Source organism: Girardinichthys multiradiatus, chromosome 11, assembly GCF_021462225.1.
Source record: "Girardinichthys multiradiatus isolate DD_20200921_A chromosome 11, DD_fGirMul_XY1, whole genome shotgun sequence".
Classification (NCBI taxonomy): Eukaryota; Metazoa; Chordata; class Actinopteri; order Cyprinodontiformes; family Goodeidae; genus Girardinichthys; species Girardinichthys multiradiatus.
In genome coordinates this window covers 5,147,899-5,162,725 of record NC_061804.1, presented here as the reverse complement: position 1 = coordinate 5,162,725, position 14,827 = coordinate 5,147,899, and the positions used below count along the sequence as shown (strand labels likewise).

The 14,827-nt window shown below is 38.2% G+C and overlaps 1 protein-coding gene across 5 annotated transcripts in view; it reads left to right on the top strand.

Moving 5' to 3' along the window:
• si:dkeyp-23e4.3 (rho GTPase-activating protein 7) overlaps positions 1-14,827 on the top strand; it is a 193,214-nt gene that overhangs the window by 101,384 nt on the left and 77,003 nt on the right. The window lies entirely within an intron of this gene.

Below are 14,827 nucleotides of genomic sequence, written 5' to 3'. Positions count from 1 at the left end.
ATCTCAGCTTGTCCTCCATTTTGTTGCAGCATTGTACATTTGTGCAGCAATGTTTATGAAGTTAAGGTGGCTAACCCAGCAGTTTTTATCATTTTATTTTCTTAATTTGTTTTCCTTTTTACATTCATACGTCACAATTCTTTATTCAATTATTTCCAAAAATGAAATGAAATGAAAGAGTTGTTTATCTGTCTATTTGCTGGGCTTTAATTTCAACAGGGCAGCAGAGACTGATGCAGTTCCTCGTTTTTTAATAAACGCAGTTGGATCTTGAACCAGTAAGGAGTGAAACTGCCGAACTCAAGAAAAAATGCTGTTTAAGTGCTCAATAACTTATTTATTATGGAAAGTAATGCAACAAAAATTATAAAAACATTATGGCCAGTCATTGATATATTAAATGTGGTAAAACTATAACAATAATGATTTAGTTCTGTGTTAGTATGTATATTTAATTTATCCTTTTAGTCTCCAGTTAAACTACTCAAATCATTTTTTGTTTTTTCTTTTTTACCCAGTTTTTATTTATTTATTATTTATTTTAGAGTCAACAAATAAATAATTCTGAAAACAGCCTTTATGCAATTCTTAATCTATGAAGAATTGCATAAATTCCATTTTATCTTTTTATAATGACCTTTATATTTACACTTTATTTGAAATCACTAAAATTAAACCATGTAGGTTTTCACAGACTGATTTCCTGAGGTGTTTCCGTACTTTTGCATTTTCTGGTGAATTAATGGAGTGATTTCTTGGTTGGTTTTCCTACATTTCTCCAAATATTCTCGGCAGAGATATTGATTAAAAGAAAATAAAAACACGAAGAGTAAATCGAATTGAAATAATAGACAAGAAAATTCACCATAGTTAATGAAAATAGGACAAATCAATTTAAGCCCATTTTAAAGTGAAATTTAAAATGCAACAGTGAATCATTAAAGATTTAAACAAAAATGTAAATGTACAGAAATAATAAAGGTGAAAGAGAAAACTCATGGGTAAAAAATATGTTTTTTGCTGTTCAACAACATTAAGCATTAACAGCATTAAGTAATACTTTGACTTTGAAGTTAAATACAACGGGGTGCCATCGGGAAGGGGTTAGGTGTACGTTTCATGGTTAGGGTTAGCAATATACTGGAAATAGGGCTACGGTAAGTGCTAGGGATAGATGCACTTACTAAAATGATTAGAATCAATAATATGGGTAGAAATACAACCTTGCATGTGTTGGTGTGTTTTATAGCATTTATTCTTGATTTTGGCAGTTTTGATTTACTGTAAACATATATTTTGAATGCCCTCAGTCCCAAATTAAACACCTGCTCAGCTGAGTCTGTGTCATTGTCTGCCAGCGTTCTAACACGTTTATAAAGGTGAATTTATTGAACATTTGTGGTTGGTAACAACAGGCTGTTGCGCATGTGAGAACCCAGCCAAGGTAAATCGGCATCTGAAACCTCTTCTGATCTGTTTCGGTGAATTTCTGAAGACGTCAGACACACAAACCTCCGCAGACATCCAGAACTTTAGAAAAACATGCTGCCCCATCATCTTTTTTCCCATTCTTGTTTCTTGGGAGTACCTGCTTTGGTCTCTCACGTAGGCTGCCTCTTCCAGGCGACATTCAATTTGCAGTTAGCCCACTTTCCATTTGCAGTTAGTCGGCTAAATGTGAGGCTCCGGGGATGTTAGGAGCTGAGGGAAGCTGAGCCATCGTTGTCGCGCTTCATTACCTCACTTGTTTGCCCTTGGGAGCTTAAAATTCAGTGGAAGTGTGGAGCTGTGTGAAGAGGATAAATTTAGGGAACTTCTGCTCTTTTAAACATCTCTTAAAATGAGTGGGACTGACAGGAATATGCAGATGTGATGCTGAAGCCATTATGTTTTTAGGTCACATTTGCCTAGAAACTTTCGCAGTAATGTGATGAAGTTGACCTGCAGCTTTACACAGGAAACATATGTGGTATTGTGTTCCCAGATTCTGGTGTTTTTGTCCTGCTTGGTGTCTTTGGTCCCTGATTCAAAGATGGAAGCCCTTTTATAGCTCTGCACAAACTTCACCCATCTGCTCAACCACATGGACAGGGTGTCCTTTGTACAGCTCAGCTTGAACAGTTCTGAGAAATTATCATTTATCAACAACTATTGAGATTTGAATGCTTTAGAAAATCAGCAAAAAGGCAACCTCCTAAATTAACTGGTTTTAGTTTTACAGTTCAGGCATGGGTCCTTAGTTTTTAATGTTAAAGTTTCTACTGATAGGGAAGGGATACATTTAACCAATAAAAGGACCACAAAGCATAGAAGTAGGTTTTTCTACATTGATGTGTGTGTAACATCCTGACTGCAGACCACAAAAACAACCAACAACCAGGTGTTGCCATTTCAAATTGGGTTCGGATTTATTTCGTTTTTGTTTTTTTGTTTTTGTTGCTGTTTCAGATCTTACTTGCACAAACAATCGAACATGGAGGATATAAAGACAATGTTGAGTGATCGATGATAGTTGGAAAATTTGAAAAGCCATACAGAGTCGGCCCTCCTCTGGTTAGAGACTGATGATTACTACAAGCAGGGAACTACTCAAACAAAAGTAAAGAACCATAGTGAAGAAGCCACCAAATGTTATAAATCAAACTGAAATGAATTGAGCTCAATTTAGCTAAAATGAATTAAAATTAAATAAATTGTATTCGGTTTCTTTCTACATATTATTTTATGGTTTACCTCTAGGAAAATGCAAAGCGATAACGTCGAGTTCAAGAGTGAAATAAATAACTCACTGCACCCGTGTCAAATTATCGTTTGCATCTCAAATGATTTAAATCTGTTTGTTTTATCTTAAGAAATTTATTACAATAATATAAAGCAGTAATAGATTTTAGAGCTTCTAACAAAGACTGACGTTTATTTACAGTTTTCTTTGTAAAGTTCTCACAAACTGCAACATTCTTCAGTGTAAATCACAGAATGATGCAGCTACATGATTAAATAATAAGAAAAATGACCTCTTTTTTCTCCATATTACTATTATTCTTATAATACATATTATAACAGAAGCTAAGAACCTTTTATGAGATGAGAACTTACTGCTACTTTTAGAAATGTCCATCTAAAGATTTATGCACTGATCGTTTTAAAGCAAGTTAAGAAAACTTGAAAGCTTTAAGATTTCCAGTTGTCAGAAATTTGTGAGAGCTTGAAGCGAAGCAGCCGTCTTGTATGATCACTGCTGTAATCAGCCGCTTCATCACGGTGATCATTGTCTGAAAACGTCTGCAGCTCGTGCTGTAATGGATGGAGGAAATTCAAGAGAAAATGGCTCAGAATGTGGCCCGGCTACCGTCTGTCACAGCCAAATCTTCTTCATCGCCATTAGTGAGTAAAGGACAGATAACGGATGAGTTTGGCCTCCGTTCAGCAGAGTTGGTGAGAGCCGTTGTGCATCCAAACTGAACCGAAGAACAGAGTAACTGTCGTCCGTCCAAGTCGAATGTGTTCACAAGTCCAGTCCTGGAGAACCACTGTCGTGCTACTTTTAGATGCATCCCATCTCCAGCACACCTGAATCAAATGGCTTAATTCCTGCAGCCATCAGCATTCAGTCATTCAGCTCTACAGAAGTCTGGTAACCAGCCATTCATTTGATTCAGGTGTGTTGGAGCAGGGATGTGTCTAGAAGCTGCAGGATAGTGGCTCTCTGGGACTGAACTTGGGTGCCTGTGACATACACTGTATTTTAAAATGTTTAATTCACAGTAAGGCTGCTCTAATTCGAACATCGTTCTGCTTTAGAGAAAAAGCTAAATCAATCTGAAACTGACTGTAAAGGGACCCATTGAGACATTTTTAATCACGGCCACCTTCAAAACACTACGATGATGCAATTATCGGTAGCAGGCTCCTACAGGGTGCCTTCACAACCAAGCATGCAGGCACAACATGACAAAATGTTTTGCTTGGCAAAGTCATAAAGTTTATACATACTCCCTGGAAGAACTTACAGATTGTCTTTTAATTTTTGTTTTGTTGTGTCACTTATATGTGAATTGATTTGCTTCTCCTTGTTGTTCAGTACATTGGTCCAGTTTTAGTAGCTGTAAATTCATTCCCACAGCATGTTGCTTGCACAGCCATGTTTCACCATGCAGATTGTGTGCACTGGATAATTTGCCATGTTTGAAGGCCAGTTTTTTGTCACGTTTGCCCTCCTCCCTACGTGCCTTGTAGCAACAATGAAATAGGCTTTTCATTGCTTTCCTTTACCAGTGTCTTTCTTCTTGCCAATCTAACATAGAAACCCTATTTTTAGAGTGCATGACCAATAGCTGGAATTATCCCACCTGAGCTGTGGATCTCTACAGCTCCTCCAGAGTTACCACATCCCCTTGACTGCTCCTCTGATTACTGCTCTCCTTTTGTGTCAGATTCAGAGAATAGCCATGTTTTCTAGCAGATGATTGGATTGGTTTGGAACACTGGATTCTACCCACTGGTATCAGAGCAAAGGGAGTGAAACAAACACAATCCGCACATCTTCTACTACACGAATTTGCACTACTTTATGTTGGTCTAAGACATAAAATCCCAATAAGATGCACTGAAGTTTTTCCATTGTAATGTGATGAAATTTGGAAAAGCAACTTGATGTTCCATCTCTACATAGAAGAAATCTGCCATACCTAATGATAAATGAGCTCCTTGTTTCATTTTCAGTTCTAAACATTTTTACTGAGGTAGAAGAGGAGGTGTTTCTGGTGTTGGGATGACTCTGAGGATCAGTCTGCATTGAATTTTAAAAGTGGAGCCATACTTTTGAGCGCTTTCTATCAGCCATGCTTTGTTGACGTTACTAGCGGCTACGTCATTACGCTCTTGTGCGTAATGTCTGATTTTCCATGCTGTGTCAGGCATGGAAAATCGCCCACTCTTCCACTCCCTCAATTTCCCAATGATGCATTTAGTTACCATTTGATTTTATGTGAATAGGTACCCGCTAGTACTGACGGAATTCGGTCGGTACCTAGAAAAGTACCGAATTCAGTACCCATCCCTACAGGTGATGTGAAGCTCGTATCCTATGGCTCATTTCCACTTTGAGAAGAGAGAACATTGACTCACCTGGTCTGAACCTCACAGATGACAGTATATTTTTTGCCTCTACAGCTCGTAGAGGATGGGGATCATCGAGGTGAGTCTGAGTTTGTGTAAATCATTTTCCGACCGGGGTCTTAAAACCTCTTCCGCCTCTACAGGGATGGATGAGGAGGAAGAGAGAAAAGGCTGGAAGCTGAAAAGCAATCTCTGTGTTTGTGAGTTGGAGCTCGCCTCCCCAGCATCAGCTTTAAATTCATGTCATTTATGGATCTTGAAAAACATCTGGTGTCTAAAAGCTGAACAGTTTCATTCGTAGTTCTGTTTTATTTTCTGCTTTAGTGGAAAAAGCAGCGTCAGATATAAAGATTTAATTGTTACCGGCTGTGCAGGGCGCTATATCCAGAACGACTGATCGGAAAGCAGACCCGAGGCATCTGTCGCTTCCTTTTATTTACAGTTTGTCACATGGTGTCAGTCCCATTTTGTGGTTCACAGACACATTACTGCCCTCAAACAACAGAACCTCCAGAAAAATAAATCCCACTTTAACCCCACGGTTATATTTGTCTAACATAAAACGCTTCAACGCTTTCAACTCAATGACGCAACTTTTTTTAAACAGGGTGGAAAACATTTTTTTCATTGTCATACATTTTATTATAACATGCATATAGCCACAGTGTCTGCTTTTCTTGACTCACGGTTCCAGAGTTTTCAGTCCTAGTTTATATGACGAGTGTAACGGTACACAAAAATTACAGTTGAATATGTTTTCAGTTCACTATAATCGAGAGAAACGGATAAAAAGTGACCACTATAGAACTGACTTGAGATTTGAGTTGATTTTTAATTAATAAAGGAGGGATGGATGGATTGTACAACAACAATGGTAAACATAGTAAATGATGTATTTTTTTAATAAGACTGTGCATACATTTGAGAATGAATAAGGTTTAAATAAGTTTGGAGTTGTTTGGATATTTAAAAAATCCAGTGTACGAGATGTACATTTACTCGCTCCACCCCATTTCATGGTTTGCAGTGAGGACCCTCTCAAATGGTCTGGTGATAAAATACATAGAGGTAGCAAGTGCAGACATGCTACAGGTGAATATAAACCATTACAGACTTGTTATCGATCCTAATATCTTACTAAACACTCTCTGGGTTCCAGTCCTTTCACAGTCCGGGTTTAACAAAATGAAAAGAATGTTGCTTGACAGCACACAAATAAAAAGACTAAACCTTCTGACACACATATGCATTGGCTGTAGAGTTTAATTGACAGAAATGCAAAGTGCCTGAAAGTAGTTTTTTTAATTAATGACGTGAGCTTTGACAGATTGACTGACCCAAAGCAGGCTTCTCTGGCTGCCTGCAGCTGAAAGTTAAAATATGCTCCAACTCTTTTTCCGCCCCTCAGAAACACAACTTTAATATGTCTGCAACTGGTCTCGGGCTGAAACACTCAGTCAGGCTTCCACGATGAGCCAGTTATTTCTTATTTTTTTCTGGGGGGTCCAGAGCTGTGAATGTTAGCAAAAACAGTTGGAACCAGAATGGGATTGAGCCGCAGGAGTCGGCGGGGTAGTCAGACGAAATTAAGAGCTCTGCAGCCCTGACAGTACATGCCTTGCAGCCATAACACTGTCCCTTTTTCTCCATCTTCACAAGATAGTAGCAGCTCTTTGGACTAAAAATTACCCCACCATAGCAATTTCGGATAAAATCCTTCACAGTACTGACAACAAACACATCTCTCCAAAAAGAACTGAGGCACAATTCTAATAAAGTTTAATAATTTATTAAAACAAGCCACTGCTCTATCTCACACGCTCCTCTTCTAACTAATGAATACACATTTCTTTACCTAAAATCAGCAAAAACATACCAGTTTTAATGCAGAAGATAAAATCATGGCTGCTGTAGCTACAAACAAAGCATCTTACTACATTTCAGTCAGCAGGGCTCATTTTAATGACGAGATAAGTTTGCTTTTCAGATCTTTAGATAATATTTTATTAGTCAACAAACATGGAAGAGAAACATTGGTAAACAGAAAAAGCAGGTGTTACTGACAGTAGCACCTTACTTAATGAGTCTTGACTGCCGGGTTTTGTCTGACATGGAAATTAAAACCCTGAAAACAAGAAATGCCGATTTGAAATGAAAAATTCAAAAGTTTAACCGGATTCACCTTGGGGAGATGTTTCAGCCCATTTTGGACCTCAGTCATGTGCTTGATTTACCTGACATCTCTTGGTTTGATTTGTAAACAAAATGTGTTTGTGAACATGAAATCTACATAAAGACATGTTTGTTTTAGTTTGAACTTCAAAGCTAAAGTTGGAATCTCTCTCTTAGTGTCTGGTAAATAGACTTATATAATCCAAGTTTATGAAAAAAAAGACAAAAACAGTAACTAAGCAAAAGCTAAACTAATGCAGAATAACATCTAGAATAAAAAGCTCGACTAAACGCCATCTGTATGACAATCAGACCCTCACATCGTGGTGGAAGAATTTTATCCTACCTGTTTACCAGCTATATGGTGTGCCCATCTTTTTATTGTGGTCTTGGTTGTAGTGCACTTGAAATATGTCACATAATACAGTAAAAGTGCTGCACAATAAGCAGTACACTACATCAATTGAAGAGAACCCTCTGCCCTGTGACCTAAGCTAACAGAGAATGCTAACATTTTACAGCGCTAATGTTAGTGTTGAAGTTTGCATTAGCATTGAACTAAACATTTAATTGTTCTGATGCTAATATTAGCCTCATAACACATCATTATACAAATACTAATGGGTAACATATATGCTGAAATGCTAGCAAACTAGTATTGATGTCAGCATTGCAGTTAGCGTTGTATTGCTAAAGTGTTAACTTTGTAAACTCTTCGCAGACTGTTTAACTTATCTATGCTAGATTTCACCAACTTTAATTAACCTTCAATTGCAGTTATAAGGTGTTCCTTGTATTCTTCAAGTTATGGAAGGTGACCGACAGTTATCGTAGCTGTAAGCAGTTAGCTTCAGCTTCCACAAATTATTTTATCTGTTTAGCGGTTTAGTGTAAGCGTAGCTCAAATTTTAGTCTACGAAATATAGGTTAGCAAAGCTAACGTTTTGGTTAGCTGTGCCCACCACTGGCTAACGCTAATGTTAGGTTGTAAAGGTAGCATTCACGGTTAAATATTGGGATTTTTAGATTTGTTAAAAATACCCAAGAACAAGCAAATATCCTGTTGTAGATTTGCTGGTGTGTCTGGGATCATTGTTCTGTTAATGACCCAGTTTGGGCCAAGCTTCAGCTGATGACCTGATACATATGTTTTGGTGTATGACAGCTGCAAGCTTTTCCAACAAGCCCTCATCATCACCCCTCTACCACCATGCTTGGCAGTTGGAAAGTGGTGGTTGTGTTTAAATGCTTTGTTTGGTTTTCTTCATAACATGATGTGCATTATAACCAAATATTTCTACTGTTGGAACCCACAGCCATGGAAACAACATGAAAGATGCAGTACAAACGTTTCTGGAACATTCAAAATAAATTGCATTAACCTACTTCCGGCACAGCCAGGAAACGGGGTAACTGCGGACTTCCTGTGACGTCACTGTCCAAATAAAAGCACCGCTCTTGCTACATCCTGCCTCTTCCACACCGGTGATCATCGGGACAGGGGAGGCACAGCGCGCTAATGTCTCTTTGCTGGCAAACAGACATAAACTCTTCAAACTGGATCCAAGGGTGTCATACGATCATCGATCATATGCACTAAGTAAAGTACGGATGAATTACTGTTTGTGTACCCGGTATTCATTCTTAAAAAGGGGAAATTAAGGTGTAAGGCCTGCAGAAGCAAATTGTGTTCCAGAGAAGTCCCCAGTAGAGACGCTGTCTCTACGAAGCCGAGTGGAGCGGTTTTTCCCGGTCTGAAAGGACGACGTTACGGTAACGGGCAGCCACTCCCCACAGCTAAGGAGGTTAGCTGTAGCTAATGGTTTGTTGACTGTGGACGTTTATTCAAACTTTGCCGCCCTGGACAGCTTTTCCTCAGCATGGTTCAGAGGTTAGGTTTGGGCAGAGAAAGAATTAGATTGAAATGATCTAAACGTTTTTCATTTTATGAAGTTTGGTTTTGTTTGTGTTGAACTCAGCTATCTTGGTGCTAGCAGGCTATCTGCAGCACACGTGCTCAGGTTGTGTTCTGTGTTTGTGTGTTTTTAAAGTTAAGACAAACTTTATTTAAAGGGTGATTTTAAACACAGAAGATTGATCATAACGTGCCGTCCACGCTTATGCATTTTAACCCTTTTATTAATGGTATTTTAAAGGTGTGTGTTTGATTCTGGTGCTAAGCTATCAGCTTCTTTTGTTAGCTTCAACTGCTAACAGCTAATGAAACACCATTAAGCCCCATTTCTCCAGAAAGATTTGGCTCTTTTCCAAAATATTTCCTTAATAATATTTCTTTAAATATTATTTTAATAAATAAAGGCAGCTAATGAGACACCGTTGAGAATTAGTCATCCAGAAGGTTGGTTTTATTCAGCAGATCATTCTTTAAAATATTATTTTATTAAAATAATATTTTACCTGATCTTGCATTGTGAATGGTTGTCTAAGTTGGTTCCAAGACTAACTTAACTTCACTTCCAGATTCTTCAAGATAATCCTTGGTTCTCAAACATAAATAACATTGCATGGTAATGTTGCATCACTCTTTTTGGTCATAATTTCCAATCATATTTAATCAACTTGTTTATATTGTACATAGTCCATTAGTCTTCGTTATTCTTTAATTCTGCTTGGTAGTTTAGTAAAGAGTTTGTTGATTGAAATATGTTTGACTTTGAGTTGACTTATTTTTGTTAATAAATTCTTGTATTTTAACAAATTGTGTGAATTCATTCCATGTATGCAGAGTTTATGCTGTTCAATAATGTCAGAGCTTGGCTCACCCTTTTGATTTAGTCCTAATACCATCGCCTTACTGGGCTGGTATTCACAGGACAACCCTTAACAGACTGAAATATTATTTGATAAAATATTAATATTAAATATTAAATAATATATTCAGATTCATAGTCACAACACTACTAGGGTCCCCGGTGTCTAAAGGAAATTGTTCCAGAAGTTGTGTGGTTTATTCAGGTGCAGCCTTGCAAACCTACGTTGGGCTGCTATAAATATTACATTGAAACTTCCTCCTTCATCCCTTCTAAACAAGCCATTCTTGTTATTCTGTCATGAACTTCAACATTTAACATTCTAACTGGGGCCTGGAGAGACTGAGATGGAGCTCTTTGGAGTTTTACATTTTCTCTGATCATTGCACAGTTTGGGGTTTGGGTGAATTTGCTGGGATGTCAATTCGCTGCAAGATTGGCAGTCGTTTTCATTGTTTTCCAATAATCTTTCTCTCTGTAATAAGATGGACTTCAAATACTTACTCATTGCAGTTGTTTTTCCTGCTTGGCATTGTGTCAACTAACGCCTGAGTCCTGCAGAGCAAAATGTTTGGAACCTCTGGTTTAGTTTAGACACTAAATATCTTTCAGTCTTTTGTTTTTTTTGCTTACTTTTGCTGCCAGACCAAATATTATGCCTGTGTGTAAATTATTTGTCCTCTTCATCTCTAATAAACTCTGTCACCTCTGCAGCTGCAGAGCACTATGAAAGTTTCACATTGTCTGAAACACAACATTTGGAGTCTGGAGAAAAGTCTTCAGATGTGACATATAATTTCAGACATCAGCGGACAGTTTGCTGCCTGCAGATGTTTTTGTCTTTGAAAACAGAAACGGAGAGAAGACGGAGGAGGAGGAGAGACTGTATTAGAGGGTGGATTTTTGTTATCCCCGGCCTGCAGGGACACGAGTGTTCTTGGTGATTTCTGGATTAGACACTTTGTAGACAACATCCAGGATTGGCTTTAGAAACGTAATGTCCTGACATGCACCTTTTATAATTTCATCCAGGATAAACATGATTAAACGACTCTCCTTTTTTTCTGATTTTGTAGTGTTTACTTCCCTCCTGCTTTGTCACATTTTCTAGCTTTTCTTCCCAATCAGACCTCCTGCCTTAAACCTACATCATCGATTTTAACGCATCACATTTTTTTATTTTTATGTGTGAGGAAACTCTCTCTGCAACAGTGCCTCCAAGAGATATTCCTGCTCATTCATCATACTTGTCAGATGAAGTTACTCCTTAGATCAAACCTACTTTTCTTTATTCTAAGCTTTTTACATAAAAATGGCTTATTCTTCATCTCCCCTCTTGTCTCGCAAGTATTAAAATAAGAGATGCATTTATTGCTGGGTGGCCAAACTTTGTCTCCCCTTCATTGCTCGTTGCTTCTGTCAGCCGTTTTCTCCTCATACACACCAACTCTGGTCGACCTGCTTATCCAGCATTATCCGGAGCCGCAACGGCCCCGGAGCAAACAGTTCTTGGCCTTCCAGAAATCCATCACGCCGCCTGGGTCCGTTATCGCACAGAGTGGGGTTTGGGGGGGGCAGACAAGAATTCAGGGTGGTCATAACACAGGCACAACGGGAAGGAGAGATAAACAGGGAATCGAAGAGGGGCAGATCATCAAGGAGGAGGCGATAAGAGTGGAGAGGAGATATGGAATAAAGTGAGGAAGGGTTTTGGGAGGGAAAAGAGGGGAGGCTAAGACTGTGAGAGGCAGCTTTGGATCTGTGACGGGTCGAATAAGGTGAGGAATCTGCAGTCTGAGAAGATAAGTGGATGATAAGCCACGAAGCACTGCAGGGCCAATAAATGGATGAAGTTTTAAAATTCTCCTGACTATGGCTGGATTATACTAACCAGGCAAGATAGACTGTTTGGATCCTACTGAATCAGAGGAAAGATGGTAAACTACATTATCTGATTAATTAATTGATGAGGTATCGATTGTGATTTATATTTTTTCTCTTTTAATTATAGATAAAAAAAATTATCAAGGTCTACATTACAAACATTCAAAATATTGATTTGTTTTAAATATTACATTAAAGGATATAATCACGCAAGGAGAAACAGATTAAAGTATTTTAAAAGCTTCTGGAAGAGTTCATTTATTGATTGAGTAGGGGGAAATTACACTGTGCACTTTGGGGTTTAATATTTTAAATTTCAGACCAGAAACGGAAATGTGTTTTTAAATGTTTGGTGGTGTTGGATAGGAGTATTTGGATGTTTTTGTCATTTGTAGATGTTTATTACTGCATACATGTTCTTGTCAGCCCTGTTTCATGGTAGGTCTGTTTAGCTGAAGATGTAGCAGGTCAAAGGCTATCTATTAAAATCATTGTGAGCCGCTGCTGATGTCATGTGACCAGCTGAACAGGGTTTTTTACTGTTTGTATACCTGTTCAATGTTGGTGAATAAACACCTGGCTGGTGCTATGGTTAAGAAAAATTATCAGCTTGTCCTGGACAAGATTATTTAATTCATGGTCCTAATCAGATTACCCAGGTTAATTATCACAGTCCTAGACTGCGTATGAACTATTTCTGCAGGGGGAGAAACACTGGCACCAGAGCATGTACAAAGGGCAGGATTTTTCTCTATTACAGGAGTAACAGGGTTTGTATAACAAGGCATGGTCATAGCATACCCCAGTCAAAGACTGTCTCTTAAACTCCATATTGTCAATACCAATGTGAGGTGGAGGCAGTGAGTTAATCAAACAGATCTGTCATTCTGTGACAGGAACAGCATAACATTCAGAGATCATCTGCTTTCCGATCTGTTAAACTCTGTTCCTCCTCCCATGCTCATCGTGTTCCTCAACAACAAACAAAAATGCAATAAAATGAAAAAAAAAAAAACTAAACTTTCCAATATTCCAGTTGGTCTGCATCTTCTCTCTGCTTCAAGCCTCCTGCTTAACCCAGTCGCTAAAGGCCATTCTAACACATGGGAATTTCCTTTGGGGATATGAATACAGCATACAGTCACGTTTTAAAAAGTACATCCTCTTTCAGTTTTAGGGTCTGTCATTTCAGGACATGATTAAAGCATTTATTCAAATGTAACCTTGAAATTGTAAAACATTTCTGCTGCTGTCTTGGAAAATTTAGTTTTGGTTGCTAGTAATCTTGAAAAAGGTTGCAGAATGAGTGGAAAAAATTAATTTAAAGGAAAAAGAAGTAAAGGCAGAGCAAATCAAAAGTTAAAACATTATGTGGAAAAGCATTTGATGTATGAAGAGGTTTTATTCTGAAATGTGGACTAGTTCTGGAGGACCTGCATTTCCAGCAGGATGTTTTAATCTGCGCAAATCTCCATCTTGTAGTTAGCTAAACACACATTCTCTTATATTTTAAAACTAACCAGAAACAAGGAACTATGATGTTACATTTCTGCTGTTATAATAGAGGGAGGTAAACAAAGCAGAGACCTTCCCAACACGTGCCCTTTATATGTGGATAGACTGCACTTTTAGCATCAGGTAAAGGGACTTTCCACCTCAGACAGACTTCCCTGTATCTGTTTAAATGCAGGTCAAAAACAGCGCAGCTCTTTGGTCTATTGTTGTCATAGTTGTTCAGTTACGGGGTTAAAATTACAAAGCAGCGGATACAGTAAAGAAAAATCCAATCCCTTAGAGCTGGGAAACACATGTCTGTTTGGTTATGCTAAGCTTGTACATATTCATGTTAACTTGTTAGGTCTGTCATCTTAACGATGCTAATCATTAGCAATGAACGAATCTTCCATAGATTACAGCGCTAAGCGAGCAGACTTGCCGCTAACCTTTTGTAGCATTTATTTAAACTATGGAGTGATAGCTCTATAACAATATTCTGTGTGGTTGTGCATTCATGCATGTTTAATCTGAAGCATGTAGTTTTACCTTTTTTATGTGTTTTTTTATGGGAGGCGATGAATAAACAGCCTGCTTTTGCACGTTTTTATCTTACTTTAGAAAATGGTTTATTGGCCAAGCTTTGCAGGAACAGTCAGGGAGGGAAGAATAGCAACCTTGGTTGTCTGTGATGATAGGATTTGATGGTTATATTTTGCTCGTTTCTATTATCTGTTTGTTGAGAGAAAAGGAAAGAAACAGTACTTATTACATGTTCAGTGTAATCCACTTAACTTAAATATTTTCTTCCTTATACAAGTAACAGACGTTAGGCCACTTTTTCTTAACATATTACAGTTTCGGCTGTAGTTTGTAGTGTCCAAACAGATAAGAGACGTATACAAACGCACACACATGTAAAAGACACACATAAATTTACTGAATTGAAGAAAAAAATGCTGAATCTACTGTCTTTATTTAGGAATTTTCTCAACATTGCTGCAGTTCATTCAAGTTTACAGACAGTTGGTGCTGTGCTTGTGTTTAACCGTTGTCTGTGTGAGGACCCAGATTGGGCCAAGCCCAACAGGTGGAGTTACATTTGACTCCAGGATACTTTGGCTGAGAGTTTCATGGTCGACTGCAAGGTGCCTATGTCAATGTAACAGCAAACCAAACACTAGTCATCCCCCATCACCCTTCCTACACCATGCTTGACAGTTGATCTGAGTGTTTTCTTCAAACATAGTGCATTATGGTCCATCGTCTCTTCTTTGGTCTCATCTGTCCAGCAGACATTGTGACTGAAGTCTTGTAGTTCATCCAGATGTAACTTTTGTTGGGGTGATCCATTTTGGTCGCACCTTTTGACATGTGCAGCTCAACAG